The sequence below is a fragment of the Cupressus sempervirens genome, chromosome 11 (genome assembly GCF_028749045.1).
Source record: "Cupressus sempervirens isolate cs-2001-9-10 chromosome 11, ASM2874904v1, whole genome shotgun sequence".
Taxonomy (NCBI): domain Eukaryota; kingdom Viridiplantae; phylum Streptophyta; class Pinopsida; order Cupressales; family Cupressaceae; genus Cupressus; species Cupressus sempervirens.
The window spans coordinates 223,302,909-223,323,562 of NC_143128.1; positions in this window are offsets into that span (position 1 = coordinate 223,302,909).

The following is a 20,654-nucleotide window of genomic DNA, read 5'->3' on the forward strand; positions in this document are numbered from 1 at the left end:
TCGAGTTCACTCAAGAGACAAAGTAGGTTGGTGTGAAAACTAGTGTTAATTCAGCTCACTTGGTTAATGAAGGAAAATTTGTTTGGATTAGTGTCTACCAAGCAAAATCAATTAATGAAGGATTTTTCTTGTTTTAGCTTATTGAGTTAAATGAATTTGTTTGATGGTTTTAGCTGATTGAGGAGATGAATATTAATTATTCTAAGTTATCTTCAAACTAAATTAACAATGTATAAGATATAATTATAAGGTCAAGTTGAGGATTGAAAGTATGGAAGTTAATAGAAGATTTGAAGTATAAGTAGAATGTCCTTGTGGAGCTACAAAGATGCATTTGATCAGGAAGGATCAAGTATTAAAGTCAAAATTGAGATCTGTAATCAGTAATTCATTTGCATCAGAAATTAGGTCATCTCATTGATACTTTCTAACCATTACAAGCAATGATCTAAATCACTTAACAAAGTTGTCTTAACAACTATTTTTAAATCCTCTAACAAGGTGTCATAATTTGTAGATTGAAGTGTCCAAAGACCTCTAACAAGGCCACTCATAATAGGGTGATTAAATCCTCTAATAGCATCACATATAATAGTGTTTTTCATAAGCTTTAATAAGGTTGGCTCCTTATAGGGCTCACTTCAGAAGAGTGAAAACACTAACTAGTTGTAATTGGCAGTTTTTCCCAAATTGGGTTTCCACATTAAATCTTAGTGTCACTTGCATTCGTAATATTGATTTTATATATATGAAACTAAGTTAAATTTAAGGTTAATCACATTAAGATCAGTATATTTAGTTATTTCCAACTTACAATTGATTCTCAATGCTTTCCATGTTATAGAATTTTCTAGTGTTAATCGAGTCCTTGTGTGTTTGCCAAGTAATAACAAAATACAATTTAATCAGACTTTATGTTTTGATTTTATTGAAATCTAAGAGACTATTGAAAATATCTTTTCATAATTGTGTACGAATTTGGCTTAGGCTAGAATTCAGCCAAGAACTAAAGAACTCAACACAAGCACACAGTAGACAAAAATAGACAGAGTATGATTAGAATGACGATATTCATTCAATAACTAGTTGAGAGTACACTAGGAGTGCCTAAATATAAAGGCCTCAGGAGAGCTTGTAGAATGCATAGAAGTTAGCATCATGATATGTCATACAACTAGGCACATGTCTACTAGATATGGATTATCCTCTATTAAGCATGGGATTGAGTGCAATGATGTGAGGATAAGCCTACAATGGTGTAGCACACAAATCAGTGGTGTAGACAACATGTGCTAAATAACGAGTGTGAATAACTGTGTTGTCAACATGACAACTCAGTGAATGATGCATACTCCTATGTTGTCGACACCATATGCATAATTAGAGTTGCATAAATCAATGAGAGTACCTAAAATCCTAAGTGTCTCACCTAAAATAAAAATAAAATAATGCAAAATAACTAAATAATGCATTAACCTAAGTAAACTTAAGTAAGTGTAATAAGTAAATAATTATTTACACCAACACCCCCCCTTAAGTGCAACTTAGGGGAATGCCCTTAAGGTTATGAAATCTAGGATGATATGCTAGATGGGTCCTAGCTACTAGGCCATGTTAGGTACTCATGTACATAATGATATGCAATCTCCCATAAAGCAGGGAAAGAGGGAAAACCTCATGGGAAAAACCCTCCCTAAAAAAGAGAGATAAATAGGGATGCATGGATGGATGGAGTAATCAAGACTCCCCCATTATGACATACATCTAGTATATACATAAAATAATGATGAGAAGAGGAAGAGAGACAGGATAGGCTACCCCCCAAAGAAGAATAACGAACAGTGACTACTCAGATAAAGAAGTTGATCCAAGACTGTAGAAGGTGTTCCTCCCCTTAGGAAGAAATAATGCCAAGGGTACAAATGAGACACTTCCGCTGTGTGTGGAAAGAATCCCATGGATAAGTGATGTCTGTAAAACCTACTCAACTGGCTGAAGAACCTGTCTCAAATAATTGTCTGACTCTGCAACAGATGAAGAACCTTACTGCAACTGCTGATCATAAGTATCCACAATCACTTCAACCTGGGAGGATTGATCATGTAGAGAATGAACAAGAGAGTCAATGGAGCTCTTGTGACAACTGAAGAAGAAAATTTTGCATCAAGAAGAAGAGGCATATTGTGAATACTGTCCCCCAAATCTATCACTGAATCTATATCTGGAAGATTGGATGTACCTTGCTATTCTGGACCTATCATTGTGGCGATGTATGCATGTGGATTGAACTGATGAAGTGACCTCTCACTATAACTGTTGATAGAACCCCACATGTCTGAATCTATTGAAGCACTATCACTAGTGTCACTATTAGTATCCACACTATATGATGTGTGAAGAGGAGTAGAGGACAAGCTAGGTGAACTTTCCTTAAAATGTACATCTTTCTCCACAAATATCTAATGTGTCTCATGATCTAGAATTCTATATGCCTTCAAACCATCTTCATAACCAATGAAGGTACAAGGTCAAGATGTTTGTGCCCTTCATCCCCTGGAAGATCTGTTTGCCCATGCAGGACAACCAAAGACTCTGAAGTGTGTCACAATAGGTTTTCTACTGCACCATGGCTCAAAAGCAGTTTTGCCATCTAAGGTTGGATGAGGAGAATGATTAAGAATGTGAGTGGCACTTGAGATTGATTTGACTTCTAATGATGGAGCTAGAGACTTGGCATGAATCATGCAACTTTTCATAGATTTGAGAGTTCTAATCCTCATAGCTGCAACATCTGTCTTATGCAGACTAAATGTTGGTGGAGTCTAAAGATCAATGCCCTCATGTCTGTAAAAGTCCATAAGTCTTCTGTTCACATACATGCTTCCATTATCCATGTAGACTACTTTGATGGCTTTCCTAGATTTACGTTCTACATGAGCCTTGAAGTCTAGAAACTTGTCCAACACTTCATTCTTGTTATGTAGAAAGTAGACCCAAGTGAACCTTGAAAAGTCATCAACAAAGGTAAGTATATAGCGACCCTAGTTAAATGCAAAAGGACTTGCTAATACCATGTGAACCATCTGAAGAACACCAGTTGCTCTTGAAGACTTCCCTCTTTGTAACTTCCCCTCTGGATGCATATCCACTAAATTTGTTGAACACTCACCCTTAGAAAAGTTGATTTGAGGTAGACCTTTCACCATGTGGTATATGTAAAATTGTTGAAGATAGCGGTAGTCAAGATGACCATACCGCTCATGCCATAATTGCATGTTTGAATTGGATTGAGATAACAAGGCCTTTGAAGGAGACTTGGGTACAAAATGTGAGAAATAGTAAAACCTCTTGTTATCATTCACTTTTCTCACTACAACCAAGGAATCATCTTTAAGATTGTTCACTTTTATTGAGTGTGGAAGGAACTCAGCTCTGTGTCCATCTCTGAGGTGAGTGATTTGGTAGATTGAAAGGAGATTTGAAATTAGGTTTGGAACATAGAGAACGTCTTGAAACTCTTCATTTTCCATCTCTATGATTCCTTTCCCTTCAACTTCTATTTTTCTATCATTCCCCATGAAGATGTGCGGTAACTTGGATTGCTTCATTGAAGAAAAATCCTCCTTTGAAGAACCCATGTGATATGAGGCACCTGAGTCAAATATCCATTCCTTTAAAGAGTTTGCATTTGCCATGAATGCTTGCCCTTTGCCCTTTGAATCTTAAGATGACCCTTTATCCTTGTAAGCATTAGACAATGGAACATTATGTCTCTTCATGATGTGAGTCAACTGATCAATCTTTTTGAGATAACACTCATGCTCTTCATGACCCGATTTCTTGCAATAAGCACACTTCTTCTTCTCCTTATTGTTGTCCCCATTCTTGTTGGAATTTGAGGACTTTCCTTGTTGATTGGATTGTGGTGTTGTCTTTTCTGCATCCTTTGATTTCTCTTTCTTCCACTTCTTCTTACCCTTTCCTTTATTTGAAGATTGTCTAGCTGAATGTTGAGAACCCTCATTGTTGCCCACCAATACTTTGGACTGAGGTGTTTTGAGAATCCCCATTGATTTCAACTTCTTTTCTTCATCATCCAATAGTTTAGCATATTCATCAAAAGTGACTTTCTTGTAGGAAAACCCTAAGGTAGTCTTAGAGGTGTTAAAAGAAGATATGAACGTGGAAGATATGAACATGGAATATTCTGATGGCAGCTTGTTATGTATGAGATAGATCAGTCTGTCATCTTTGATAGATCTCCCACAATCAATAAGCTTTGTCCTTAATTCATTCACCTTGATGAAGTCCTATATTAAGTCATATGACTTAGGATCTAAGGAAACAACCTCATCTTCAATTTTGAAAGCATCCTCTTCAGACACTTTACCATAAAGGCTTTCAAGGGTTATCCCAAGGTTCCTTGGATGTAGTACATTTCTTGATTTGATACATGATTTTATCATCTACCCACAAACATATATCACCCAGGGCTTTCCTATCCATGGCTACCCAATTCGAAATATCACTTGCAAAAACATTATCACTTGCTCGTTTAGGAAGAGTACCATCTACATATTGTGAAACTCCATTATGCATTAAGTGATACAACATTTTGATTAACCACGAAGCATAGTTATGAGGAGTTAATTTAGGAAACTTAAAGTTGACCATAATGCAGAAAATGAAAGAAAATTGTAGAAAAGAAAGAACACAACACCAAGAACAACCCCCCTTTTCACTAAATCAAGAAACCTCCCCAAAATAGGTGCTTTGGGCACTTTATCAATAGCACAATTACAATGGGCCACTTTCCAATTTTTGCCTTTGTGTAGTTCTAATTTTACTTGTTACAACCTCTTAATAGAGTACAAATCTAAAACTTTACAATATGCTACAATTCTGAAGCATTACAAAGAAAAGAAAGGCCCTATTGCTGAAAGTGACACTTTTGTCCACACAACAATACAATATGATACTTGATCTAGAAAGGAGATGAAAAAATACACACTTTCAAAAAAATGGAACCTGTTTTTGACTCTAGATGTGCTTGCACAGAGCATTTGAAGTTGCAAAATGCAAGATTATGCAGGTACAGTCATAAAAAATGCAAATTTTGAACAATCCATGCACCAAAACCATAAAATAGCTACACCATTGAAAAATTTAGAAAATTCTACCCAATTTTTAAAAAAATCACACCTGATTTAGAGTCCAGATGCGCAAGCTATGGCTTCTTGAAGTCAGACTATAAAAAAGAAAATGAATCTGGAGCAGGGTTGCATCAGCAAATGATGGGGTTAAATTTGAGGGTCAGACGACCATCATACCAGTTATAATTTTCCCTGTTTTGATGTCCAAATGGGCGTCGATGTTAAAATAGTGAAAATTGTGACATCAATGACTGCCTGCCCTTTGATGATGTCAGGATGATATCACATGTATGAATTCGTATGGTTAGGGTCGACGTGGCAGCCTGCGGATCTGTCTAGGTGTTGACTTAGCAATGACTGGCTATGACATGGGCTAAGTTGGATGGTGACTCAGCGATGACTTGGCAGGCATGGTAGTGCTGAATAAGATGCTTGGAGTCTAGACACTGCTGACTGTTTATGCCCGCATGGTAGTTGCATGGATGGAAGCTGTCAACACATGGAGGGTATTCTCACTACCATCTAGGTGAATGAGCTATGGCCTCGTGTGCCCATGTGTCAGCGCTATTTATGCCAGAATATCCGCTGCAGCTGATCAGAGATCCTTAGTTGTGCCAGGAAATGTTCTATGTGCTGGGTTTTCAAAGTTTTGTCCCACATACGTGGGGTGTAAAACTCCTATGTTCTGAAAATAGAAGTGCCCACAAAAGCTATTGAAGCAGAGGATCGCTGAGATTGTGGTGGCTGATAGCTAATGATTTCGATGGATTCAAGGATTCGTCACCAAAAATTGTGATCGGCATGCAAAAATTTGTGGTGTATTGCAGCCCCTCTTGAATTTAAATGCAGAGGCCCGTGGATTGATTGATTAAAGCTTTGCAATAAATTAATATATATCTACCACACCAAATATAGAGCTGAGCCGAGGTGTCCCTGCCTGGTTAGGCTAATTTTTTTTTCTCTATTGTGTAATTAATTCAAAAATAATTCCAAAAATATAAATAAATTGCAAAGATTTAGATCTGAAAAATAACTAATCAGATTAATTAATTGACCATACCCGAATTGCAAATCGGTGCCTCTGGGTTCCGATTTGCAATTTTTTTTTGCCTCACGATCAAATTTAGCTAAATATAGGCAAATTTATAGTTGATCTTCACCAAATCAATGCTCTAGATGCAAAACTAAGGTCAGATATGTCTCTAAACATTCCCAATTTCTCTAGATCCTCTGGATTCATGTTGAGGTGCTGAAGCATGAACAGTCTTGAACAGCTACGTAATGAGAATCTCCCTCAGCTCTGATACCATGTAAGAATTTGGCTTAGGCTAGAATTCACCCAAGAACTAAAGAACTCAACACAAGCACATAGTAGACCAAAATAGACATAGTATGATCAAAATGATGATATTCATTCAATAACTAGTTAAGAGTACACTAGGAGTGCCTAAATATAAAGGCCTTAGGAGAGCTTCTAGAATGCATAGAATTTAGCATCATGATATGTCATACAACCAAGCACATGTCCATAGGATATGGGTTATCCTCCATTAAGAACAAGATTAAGTGTGATGATGTGAGGATAAGCCGACAATGGTGTAGCACACAAATCAGTGGTGTAGACAACATGTGCTAAATAAGGAGTGCGGATAACTATGTTGTCAACATGAAAACTCAGTGAATGATGCATACTCCTATGTTGTAGACACCATGTGCATAATTAGAGTTGTGTAACTCAATGAGAGTACACAAACTCCTAAGTGTCTCACCTAAAATAATAATAAAATAATGCAAAATAATTAAATAATGCATTAACCTAAGTAAACTTAAGTAAGTGTAATAAGTAAATAGTTATTGACACCAACAAATTGATTCACCCCTCCCCTCTTAGTTAATCCTCTTATATTTCCAACAATTGGTATCAGATCTTTTGGTGCTTACAAATAAGGTTTCAAGGACCTAAGCTAAAAATTTGGATGTCTTATAGAAGAGAGATTGCCAAGTTGAATAGAGACAACATTGCAAGATGGCAAGAAATTATGAGGTCACACTTGGAAACTATCAATGATTTAGGTTTGAAATATCTTAACAATCCATACAAGGCCCCTTCTCGAACATTGACTGTTGAAGAGATTACTGAAAAAAAAGAAAAAAAAAACAACATGATAATTGATATTGCTTCTTTTCTTAATTATGTTAAAATTGTTGAGGTCAAAGATTGTACTAATGATCATGATATGTGGACCAAACTAAAGGATAGTTATTGAGGTGATGACAATGTAAGGAGAGCCAAAGTAGAAAATCTTAGAGGCCAATTTGACCAAATGAAGATGAGAGAAGATGAAAAGATTGCAAAATATGTTGAGCAAATTAAAACAAGTGTGAGTGCAATCAAGGCATCTGGAGGAGACATTAATGACAAAGTAGTTGTAAGTAAGGTACTTAGAACTCTTCTTCCTATCTATGTAATTAAAGTTTCTATTATTCAAGAAATGAGATGTGATCTAAAGAATAAGAAAAATATAGATTCTTTAGTGGGAAGAATGATAACATTTGAGTTGATAACTATTATAACTATGTCCCTAGTTCCAAATGTATTAAGTCTTCATTTGAAGCCAAGCTTTCACTTAAGAAAAAAGGTGAAAAATCAAAAGTCAAACAATTAGAATGTGAAGAAGATTAAGAAAGTTTCTAGACATTGATATTGAAGTTGTTGAAGCCCTACTTGCAAGAAAATATTCCAAAGGAAGAGGAAAGTACAAAGGTAAGATTCTTCTAAATTATTTTTTTATGTGAAGCAATTGGTTGCATGGCTGCAAAATGTTCCAACAAAGAAGGAAAAGATGAAAAGAAAACCACTAAGTTCAAAGGTAATAAGGAACTCAAGAGCAACAAGGACTACAAGAACAAAGGTAAGAAATGTTGTTTTATGGATAAAGATTCTGATAGCATTGATAATGATGAAATGGTCTATATAGCTATAAAAGATTAATTAGATGATGAGTTAGATAAAATGGAACTTATTTCTCATGAGCTAGTAAGAATGATACATGGATTATTGATAGTGGTTTCTCTCATCATATAACTAGTGAAAAAACAACATTTGAACATATGGAACACTATGATGGTGGAAGTGTTTGATTTGGAAATAATGAACCTTGTTGCATAAAAGGAAAAGGTTGTATTTCACTACCAAATGAGCTCAGATACGACAATGCCTACTAGGTGGAAGGACTAAAGTGTAATATTCTGAGTGTGACAGAGTTGGATGACATTGGGTTCAAGGTAGAATTCATGAATGGAAAGGCCAAGTTGCTAGATGGAAAAGGAAATCTAGTTGCATCTAGTAAACAAACTAAAGGTAATCTATTCTACCTAGATCTTAGTGAAAGTTCATGTTTTATTGCTCAAGTAGAAGAAAGTTGGTTATGGCATAAAAGGTTGTATCATGTGAACTTTGACAATTTGGTTAAGATAAGGAAAAAAAAGAGTAAGAGGTATTCATAGTCTGAGGAAACCTGGTATCGATCTATGCAAAAATTGTCAAATTGGAAAGATGGGAGAGACTAGTTTCAAAAGCATGAACTATCATTCAGATGAAGTCTTGGAGTTGGTTCATATTAGAATAGAGAGCTGCAGTGGAGGTAAGTATTTTATTTTATTTTTTGATGACTATTCCAAAATAATGACTGTAATGTATCTAAAATAAAAACCTAAAGATTTTCAAAAATTTAAGTGGTATCTGGCAAGAGTAGAGAAAGAAACTAGAAAGAAGCTGAAGTGTTTGAGATGAGACAGAGGTGGTGAATTCATCTATAATGAACTCAATGAGTTCTACATTGAGAGGAATCAAAAGTTAAGTATTAGCCCCTAGTACACCTTAGCAGAATGGTATAGCAAAAAAAAGGAATAGATCTATCATGGATTGTGTAAGAACATTGATGATAGAAAAGAATGTTACAATCAAATACTGGAAGGAAGCAATTAGTACAATAGTTCATTCCTTGAATAGATTATATTTGAAGAAAGACTCAAATCAAACACCTTATGAACTATGGCATGGCTATAAACTCAATTTAAGTTACTTGAGAGTATTTGGTAGTAGATGTTATATCTTAAAGGAATCTGGGAAAGGGAAACATGATCTCAAAAGTGATGAAGGCATATTGCAGGGCTACTCCTGCAAAAGCAAATTGTATAAGTGTTTGAATCTAACTACTCATAAAATTATAGAAAGTGCACATGTGAAGATTGATGAGTTTATAAAAAAGAGTGAAGAAGAAAGCAACAAAAAACCTAAAGATTCTAGAAGGTTTTTGTGTTATGAACCTAATACATTACCAAATCTAATTGGAAGTCAAGAAGCTTCACCTCTCAAATCCCCAAAATCTCCAAAATCTATCGAGTTGTAGCAAGTACAACTTGTGTCATAGTCAGAATGACCCAAGTTAGAGCCATAAGCTATAGAGTGGAAGCTAATGCAACTTGAGTCATTAGAAGGACCTGAGTCATAGACAGTAGGACCCAAACATGAAGATCATGATGACCTATGTGAAACAAGTTGCAAATGTAAAGTACCTATATTAAAAAGATGTCAAAAGGCACCATGCACCTAAGCAGATCAATTTAGAGACAAAATTGATGGTACAATGATAAGAAACAAATTAATAGGTACCTGTTTGCCTACAAACTTTGAACCTAGAAATGTTAAAGATGCTTTGGATAATGAAATTTGGATTGAAGCAATGAATGAATAAATAGAATACATAGAAAAGAATAAAACTTGGACTCTTGTTCCTAGACCCAAGGGTAAGAATGTGATCGGTACAAAGTGGGTTATAATAAATAAGTTGAGTGAAGAAAGAAAATTTTCAAGAAACAAAGTAAGGTTAGTTTGTAAAAGTTATTCTAAAGAACAAGGTATTGATGATGGTGGAACTTTTTCTCATGTTGCAAGATTAGAAGGTATTGTGACTTTACTAGCATATGCAACAAATAAAAGTAATAAAGTATATCAAATGGATGTGAAATCTGCATTCTTGAATGAAATTTTGAAGAAGCTTACATATAACAACCAGGAGGTTTTGTAGATCCTAACAAAAGGGATATGGTCTCAAAAAATCTCATATAGCATGGTATGGAAGAATTCATAACTACTTAATAAAGATTATTTTTCAAAGAACAAATGATAACATTAGCATCTATATCAAAGAAGGACTAGACAAGAAGATTGTATTGGTAGAAATCTTTATGGATGACACATTCTTTACTGGAAATGATGACTTGTGCAAATTATTTTCACAAGAGATGAGTATATAATTTGAGATGTTTATGCTAGAAAAGATAAAAGTCTTTTTTGGATTGCAGAATCAATAGAAGAAAGATGGTATCTACATTACCCAGTCTAAATATATCAAGGAGATACTTAAGAAATTTGGAATGTCTAGAAGATTCAAAGCCAGTTGGAACACCTATATCTACTGGACATGACCTTTCCAAAATTGATGATTCCAAGGAGGTAGATTAGACCAAATATGGATCAATGATTGATAAATTACAATATGTTGTTTATACTAGGTTTGACATTGCTACTACAGTTGGTATGGTGGAAAAATTCCAAGAAAATCCTAAAGATAATCATATGATGGAAATAAAGAAAATCATCATGTATCTAAAGTGTATTTAAGATTATGGCTTATAGTACAAGAAAGGAGGCAACTTAGAGTTAGAATTTTTCATTGATGTTGATGGGCAGGAAGCATTGATGACAAAAATAGCACCAATGGTGGGGCATTCTTTCTTGCTAAAATTCTAGTGTCTTGGACAAGCAAAAAGAAAAATCACATTTCTCAGTCAATAGCAAAGGTAGAATATGTTTCTATAGTAGTCAATTATACCAATATTTTTTGGTTCAAGCAATTGTTGGTAGTTATAAGGTAGAAATAAAAATTCTAGTGGTTATCTTCTATGATAACACTAGTGCAATCAACATATCAAAGAATTCAGTGATGCATGCCAAGACAAAACACATTGCAATAAAATATCATTTCTTAAGAGCATTGGTACAAGACAAGGAAGTAAGGTTGAAATATGTGAATACTAAAGAATAGCTTGCAGACATATTCACCAAGCCATTACTTAAGGATGCATTTTTGTATCTAAGAGCTAAGCTAGGGTTGATTCCCCTATCTGAAGCTCACTAAATAGAATTTAGTGATGCATCAACCAATACTTATTTAAAATATATAAAGTTGATGCACTAATAAAAGAAAAAAATGCATATAAATTAGTACTTGAGGTATAATGGAATCTGCATTATTCATAGTCTTTGGCATAGGATGTCAAAGAGGGAGAGATTCTCGATGTCATAATTCCATGAAGAGTTTGATAAGAAATCTTTTTAAGGAAGAGAGCCTTGATGTAATGAAGTTCTTTCAAAGAAGGAGAACAGCTTAAAGAACTTGGTTTGATATCAAAGAGGCAAATTTTTCTATCAGATGAAGATGTTGAAGACAAAAAAAGCTTTGCTAACAAAGGGAGAAGACTAAAGATAGAGGGAGTTCACACTAACAAAAGGAGTTTATGTGGATGAGAATTAGAATGAAACTAAGGATACTTTTCTTACTTTATTTTTCTCTATAATTTCATTGTATTATGACATGTTGTGTTTCCATCAGTGCCAAAGAGGGAGATTGCTGAAAATAATTGATCAAATGCATATTATCTTTTTTGTTACACAAAATATCATACATTCACCAATCAGTTTCTACTGAGCTTACTTGAGCAATAGAAAAAATTCTTTATGTTTTTCAAGCATTCTTATATATGCCAATTTTAGAAGTTAGTGTCTACTGAGTTCACTCAAGAGATAGAGGACAATTGGAAGATGATGATTTTTAATCGATCTCACTCAGTTACCAAAGAGAATTTATGGAAGACAATATCTACCGAGTTTACTCATGAGATTAAGAAGGTTGCCATGGAAACTAGTGTTAACCAAGGTCACTTGGTTAAAAAAGGATTTTTTTTTTTTGGTTAGTGTCTACTGAGTAGAGTTAGCTAACAAAGGAATTTTTTTTTTTGGCTCATTAAGTTAAATGAATTTTTTTGATGGTTTCTAGTGACAGAGGAGATGAATATTAATTATTCTAAGTTATATTCAAGCTGAATTGACAATGTATAAGATATAATTATAAGGTCAAGTTGAAGATTGAAAGTATGAAAGTGAATATCCTTTCATGTATAAGATATTAAGAGGAAGCAAATTTGAAGGATAAGCAGAATATCCTTGTGGAGCTAGAAAGATACATTCAACTAGGAAGGATCAAGTATTAAAGTTAGAATTGAGATCAATAATCAACAATTTAGTTGCATTAGAAATCAGGTCATCTCATTGTTAGTTTCTAACCATTGTAGCAGTGATCTAAATCACTTAACAGAGTTGGCTTAACAACTATTTGTAAATCCTCTAACAAGGTCGCATTTTTAGATTGAAGTGTCTAAAGACCTCTAACAAGGAGACTCTTAATAGTGTGATTAGATCCTCTAATAGGGTCACACCTAATAGTGTATTTGTAACCTTTAATAGGGTTGGCTCCTAATAGGGCTCATTTCAAAAGAGTGAAAATGGTAACTAGTGCAATTGATGGTTTTCCCCAAATTGGTTTCCACGTTTAATCTTGGTGTCACTTGTGTTCATGCTATTTATTTTATGTACATCTAACTAAGTTAAATTCAAGGTTAACCATATTAAAATCAATATATTCAGTGATTTCCAAGGTACAGCATTTGCTCTAGTGTTAATTGAGTGCCTCTGTGTTTGTTGAGTAAAAATAGAATATAGTTTAATTAAAGTCTATGGTTTTATTTGTATTAAAATCTAAGGGATTGTTGGAAATATTTTGTGGTAATTGATTCACTGCTCCCCTCTCAGTTACTCCTCTTATATTTCTAACACTTGGTTAGAACTAGATATTCACTATAACTCGGTTATCAAACAAATCTTAAGATAATGATGTGTATTAACCTTTAGAAAATTACTTGTAGAAAGATAAAGTACTAAGAAAATAATATGAACACATGAGACACCAAGAATTGATGTCAAAACCTAATTTGGGAAAACCATCCATGTAACTAGTTATAACTTTTCACTCTTTTGAAGTGAGCCCTCACCCAACCCTATTAAAGGTTTCAAAACACATTGTTAGGTGTGACCTTGTTAAAGAATTTAAATCACCCTTTTAGTAGTGACCTTGTTAGAGGTCTTATGATACTTCAATCTAGAAATGTCACCTAGTTAGAGGATTTACAAAATTATTGTTAATTTAACTTTGTTAAGAGATTTCATCAGTACTACAATTGTTAAAGAGTATCAATGATTGACTTGATTTCTAAAGCAATTGAATTGTAGATTTAGTTTTTTGTTCTAGCTTATGCTTTGGAACCTCCTTAATTAGAATACTCTTTACAACACCTTGGACACTCTACTCTAAATTATATATCCTTCTCTATTTGCATCTTATCTTCTACTTCTCTTTCTTGTATTTCAAACCACATCTTGACCTTTAATATAAATGAAACCCAATGTCAAGTTGGATTGAATACTCTTTCAAATAAACAAATAACATCTACTAAGTTGGCTTGCATAAACCAACTAATAGATAAAACTAATCTTTTGAAGGTCGGCTAAAGCTAGGTCACTTATTACCACTGAATTCCTTGGTAACTGATCTGACATGGTTTCCACTAAAATCCATTGGTAACCAACCTAACTTATTTTACACAAGAAAACTTGAACTTTCTTCATCTAAACTTATGTTCAATTGATACTAGAGTCCTCTGAACTCAGTTCCAACTGCTAGTGCTCGGTTAGAGTATAACATTTGTGTAACATTTATGACAATATAAAATTGAATAATTTTTATCAACACCTATTCCTTCCCATTTTTTGGACTCTTTTAAAACTAAATTCAATACCCCTAAGTCTATGGTGGGGGGTAAATTTGGTGATTAAGGGATTGTCACCTCCCTAGTTAGAAACTTGAATATAGATAATCAAAATGTAGTGATTATGAAGATAGGGGAGACTCGGATCAAGGAACATGTTGGAGGAGATAATCAAAAGAGGGACAATTCCCTATCTTAGAAATATTTTATGTCTATCCTTCAATGAAGTATGATTTATCCAAAATGAAGGAAATTGTCACTCACTTAATCAAGAAGAGCAAGGACTTGGAGGAAAAGTTTGATATCGTGGAAAATTTTGTTGTTGGTGACATGTACTCACAAACCACTACTCTTCATCTTCTACATGTTAGGAAGGAGGGGATCAATGATGTTAAAGAAAAGAGGATGTTCATTCTTTCTATAAATTCCTAGTAGATGATTGGTTGTAGATCTTTCTGGAGATCCCAAATAAAGATAAGAAGGAGACTTAGCTACTAATTCCTTAATTTTGTTTTTTGTTTTTTCATGCTTATAGCTTACTATATGGCCTATGGGGTTCTTCAAATTAATATGTTGGACTTGTTTTTGTATATGAGCAATGTTAGTATGCTAATAGAAACCAAATTTAAATAAAGCTTCTACAAACTAAACAAAATTCATAAACTTCAAGATAGACTAAGATGAGCTCTCAATTGAGAATATGAGCCATTGATGGACTCTCTCAATAAGAAGCTCTCTTGTTGAGTAGCTTTATCTAAATGGATAGGATGTATGCTCAATATGCTTCCAAAGGCTTCAATGGATGATTGTGGATTTTTGGTGTGGATAGATGGCTTTAGTATGGATTTGGCTCTCAAAATAGCACTATAACTTTACTTCATGGATTGTGTTATTTTGCAAAGGGGAAGGATCCAATTTATAGGCAAGAGGCTTGAGGGATTGAGGGCTAAGATGCAAGGATGGGAAAAAGCTCATGGAAGGCTCAGATTGCATGAGAGGAGAGCACATGGATTGTGCTTCCTTACAGCCAATCAAGGAGTGACACATGTTACATGGTGAGAGGATGGAGAAAAGGGGAAGGATGAGTCAACAAAGGAGGCTCAAGGGATAAAATATTCATAAAGACCCTCATAATGACTTGTAAGAGCAATAAAAGGGCTTGGAAGAGTCATTTATGGCCTAGTGGGCTTCATAAAGTTTTATGGTTGAGATATTTTGAAGGAGATAAGAAGAATTTCAACTTGGGCTTGATTAGGAAGGTTTAAGCTTGCTTAGGCTTGTGCAAATGATTAGAGGATGGATTAGGATGGTTTAGGATTAGCTTAGGGATAGGCAAGTGGATGGCATTTAATGAGGGTGGGTGAAGGAGGAGATATTTGTTAACTTTGGCTTGGGTTAGTAAGTTTTAACCCTTGTTTAGGGAATGTGACAAGGTTAGGAGGGGATTAGGATTAGGGTTAAAGACATCTTCTAGAAGAGTCTAGGCTTTGGATGAGGATTAAGACTTTCTAGAAGAGTCTGGAATTTCCTAGGATGAGGATAAAGACTTTCTAGAAGAGTCTAGAACTTTTTAGGATGAGGATAAATTTGATTTTTAGGAAATAAATAAAGTTTTATTTATTTCAAGGGTTTTGGTTGAGGAGATATTTATTAAAACTTTTTTAATAAACATGAGGATTAATATTTAATCTTAATTAAATATTTTGAGTTGGGATTAGGGGTAGCAAATGATGGGATTAGCCTTTAATCAAAAGTAAAGAAGGATTAGAAGATTTTGGAAGAGGTTAGTGGTCTTAAGGAAATTGGCCAAGTTTTGGGCAAAAAACAATTTTTTTATTTATTTTGGGTTTTTTGGTCAATTTATTAATTAAATAATTAATAAATAAGGAAATAATGTTTAAATAAGATTTAAATATTTTTGGGAGGGATTCCTTAATTAAATATTTTTAATTAAGATAAAGGGATTTAATGGCATAAAAATAAATTAATTAATTAAATAATTAATTAATTAATAAATGATGATGTCATCAAGAATTTTTCAGAAAATAAAAATACTTTATTTTTTAAAGGTTTTTTAGATGTCTACATTTTGCCCCTCTTTGATGTGATGCCGCAAGTGGCATGACATCAAAGATAACAAAATAAGATGCCCAAGGCTAGAGCAGAAGAGGAGAGAATGGACTGTGAGATGCCCCCTCAAGAAGGCGGCGGGGAGAGAAAGCAAGGCTCGACGACTTCTTGAAAAGTACAAGAAATTGAGATGAGCTAAGACACAGGTTTGGCAAAGAGAAGGGGTTGAATTAGCTCAAACTCTCACTACGAGAGAATGATAAAGGGAAATCAGGGGCACAAGAGGAAACAAGCTTAAGACTTTTGGGATTGGGGGGAGGATGAAGGAGCAGAGCACTATAAAAGGAATTCAGGATGGGGAGATGGATGAGGGGATTAAAAAGCTAATGCAACAAGATTTCAAAGAGTCAGATTGGTGGAAGATGGGTTTTCGGAGATCCCTAGGACTAGGATTGTGGATCTCGAAAGATGAGGCTTGGTGGATTGATTTGATTGGTGGATCCCTAAGACTAGGATTGTGGATCCCTAAAGCTAAGTTTGGGGAGTGATCCAAAGAGATACTGATGCATAAGATGGGATAGGTGTTTGATATGGATGGGGGATAATGGAGATGAAGGGAATCTATTGAAGCTTTTTGAGCGGGGGGATACTTCAAAGAGAAGTACCACCATGTAGTTGAGCACTAGATTTGCTATAGGACTGTTGGTTAATTGCCAAGGTTACCAAGAACATCAAGGCCTGTTCACCAACTGTCCAGAGGACTGACAAACTAACTCGAAACAAACACGCAAGGGTTGCCCGAGCATCACACATGAATCCTAGAGGAAGCAGTGCAGAACCGACACTGGGTAACCCACAAGCAGAAAATAAAAACAAATGAAAGACTTGATCAAGACCTTATGCTCTAATTGCCCCATTCACAGCATACCATGATATGGAAGATCGTGGTAACCTTGAGGAGGGAACAAGGAGATTGCTTGGAAAAGATACTTCAAGACCCAAAAGGGGAGATCCCAAATCAAAAGAAAGTGAAAATCCAAAAGAGAGCCATTTGCCAACGAGATGGATAGGACGAGGTACTAATGGACCAAGATCAGACATGAGGAAAGCTATATCCTGCAAGGACCTATCAAAGAGCACCTAAGTTGGTGGATCAGGATGAGTGGTGCATCTGGCAAGCTGAACTAAGAAGGATAACACTTTGGTGATAGGAGATCTAGCTAAAGGATGCATTGGAATAGCTAACCAAGTTGTGCGGTGTGTACAAGATGCTGATCAAGGACGAACTGACATGAAAGCTGGATAGATACAATGGTACTAAGTTAAAGAGGATGTACAATCTGACAGACCAAGATATTTACAAGCTGAAGCTGACCAAGATAGTTACAAGTAGGCAAAATCTCAGGATGATAGGATAGCGGGATGGTTCGATGTTGTGCAAGATGCAAAAGCTAAGGGTGGGGTGATAGCAAAAGATATGCATTTGGCAGGATGCATCCAATGATGATGAGAGATTTTGTGACCAAGGATAGCTAGAGGAGTAGGATGAGATGGCTGGATAGGATGGTAGATAGCTAGGATTATGATGGATATAAAGAGATGACATTGGGTTTGCATGAGGATAGCCTAGAGCTAGATACCAATGACAAGGGAGGATGGACAAGACAAGATCTCCAAGGAAATAGTGCCCCCAATCAAAAGATAACATGCAGAAGGAGGTCTTATGATGGATGTGATAGTATTGAAGCTAGGATGGAAAATGTTGAAGCGGCTAGGGAGATGGATGATAGCTGGGATGGTTGGCTAAAGCTACAGGAGATAACTGGATGGTGTGAGATGGAAGATGGAGGGTGGAGGATAGGTGGATAGATTGGAAGATGGAGTTGGATGTCAAGAGATGACCAAAAGCATGAGGGTGATAGGCTAAGCTGGGGATGGCGAGATTACGCATGACGCTTGTTTGCCAAGTTTTCATCATGGTACTTGTCCAAGGTGCTTGAATTGCCAAGTTTTCACCAGTGGACGCTTTATTTTTCTTTATTATTTTTTGACTTTTTGACTTTCGACTTAGCTGGAATGATTTTGGCTTTCTTCAGCTATTTTTGGCTCATAGATGTTGGTAGGATGGATGAAAAAGGATTGGATTGAACAAGTGGAATGGTGGGTGGGAGTTTGACAGATAATGGATGCGAAGACATAAGGCTTGTGGATAAATGGATGAGGAAAATGGAAAGATCATCATTGGCACACACCTTGAGAGGTGATAAAGTAGTGGGAAAGATGGTTTTGAGCGAGGTTGAGGAGAAAATGGAGGAAGAGAAAGATAAGGACTAAAAGTAGAGTTGAAAGATGGAGGATGGGAAATTTAGGATAAGAAGCATATGGACTAAAAGTGGATTGGGGGGATGAAGGATGCTTATATGGGGATTTGGATGAAGGATGGATGAATGAGGCTTTTTGAGTAGCATGAATGGATGCCAATTGAGATTTTTCTTTGAGATGCATTTCTTTTATGAGCATCTTGAGTATCCACATGATTTTTGACTTTTTTAGCTTGGGCTTTTGTGGCTTCTTGACTTTTTCTTTGATTGGGATTAAATGTTTCTTGTTTTGAACATGTGTTTTAGAAGGGACATGTTGAGACTTGGATTTTTGTGGATTTTTGGATTTAAGCTTTTGTATTTTGGCATCCAATATGCTTCTATTAGCCATGGGATGGGAACAAGAACATGGAAGAGATGGAGGGATAATTGATGGAGTGATAGGGTTTAAAGGTTGGAAGGGATTCAAGGGTGAGTTCCTATGATGATCTAGCTGGTGGATTTGAGGGGATGGAAGGATAGATTGGAACATAGGATATGGATGGATATAATTGCCCAAAATGGATGGAGGGAAGGAAGGATATGGGCCCAAAATAGATGGAAACAGGGAAGGTGTAGGTCCCAAAATAGATGGAGGGGATAAAGGATTCATATTAGGTATGTAAGGACCCAAAATGGATGGAAAGAGTGTGGGATTTAGATAAGGGATATATGGACCCAAAATGGAGGGTTGGAGATAAGATGTAGGATGAGGGCCCAAAATAGATGCGGAATAAGATGGATGGGAACTTTGGGGTGGAGATGGAAGGACTTGGGACCATGTAGGAATAGTAGGGATACCAACATCTAGAAATACATTTTCATTTCTTTTTTCGATATGATGTTCATTATTTGGAACACAAGATGTGAGTCCATTACTAGCTGAAGGAGTTGGAGCTTCAGATATGATAATTAGTTCTTTTTCAATGGATCTATCATCATGGATTATGGGAGATGTATGATCATGAAGCAGAGGAGATGGGAGGATAGGATCTTGAGTTGGGTGGGCTAAGGGAAACAGATCTTGAGATGGAGTAAGTAAGATGGTAGGATTTAGATATGAAGGGGATGGTAAAAGGGGATCATGTAGGGGAATAAGTGGGATGGCAGGATCTGTTGTTCTGTTAGAGGATATTTCAACATGCTTTTGGACAAGATCTTGACAGGAATGGATGGGAGTGGATGCATGAGGTTCATTATATGGGATTTGGATAATGCTTGGAGGAGGAGATGTGGATGGGATTTGGAGCGATTCGATGGGTGATATGGGGATGATATCTATGGGAGATGGAGGTGATACTATAGATGGGGAAGCTTCATTACTGACTACTTCACATGGTTGGATTAGATGACATGGCTTATCGACTGTTGGAGGCGACTTTTCTTGTATTTCCTCTAGGAGATTCCTTGGAGACTCGTGTGTCAGAGGTGGAGGTGGATTGACAGGAATAGCTAGTGTGATGGGGGTGGAAGATTGGAAGCTTGGTTGATTGGGTGATGGAGGAGAAGCAAGGATATCAGATGGCATGACTAGATAGTTTAGAATAACTCTTGGATTTTGGGGGATGCTTGGGGGAATGTTTCTAAGGCTTTCAATATACCCATCATAGTCAACAAGATTTTCATCATTATTGGAATAGGAGGTAGCGGGAGCAAGGACAATACGACCAAACACATCATGATAGGTTTGGGATTTCATGTTTTGATGATGAGTCAGATGGGGAAGGGGTCTTGCATATGGATGAACATGGAAGCTCATGGTTGGATTTGGATTAAGCACAGATTTTGGATTGGCTAATGAAATATTTCCTAGGGAGAGTCAAAGATGCATGAAAGACCTAAGGAGGATTGGCTAGAGATTTTTGGCTTTCCTTTGGATGGAAGACTTCAAGGGCATGCTGTCAAAAAGTGAGTTTTGCTTTCCTATGCGTTGGATTGGTGGAGATTGTGTCAACTTAAGGATAGACTAATGATCCTATGGGCATGACACGAGATTGACCACTTGTGGATCCCAACCTTTAGCTCAAGGTGATGAGGGATAACAAGTGACAAAGCTAGATTACCCTAGACAAAGCTCTGTCAAAGGGATAACCTTGGTGAGGCTGGTGGATTGGTCGGATTGATT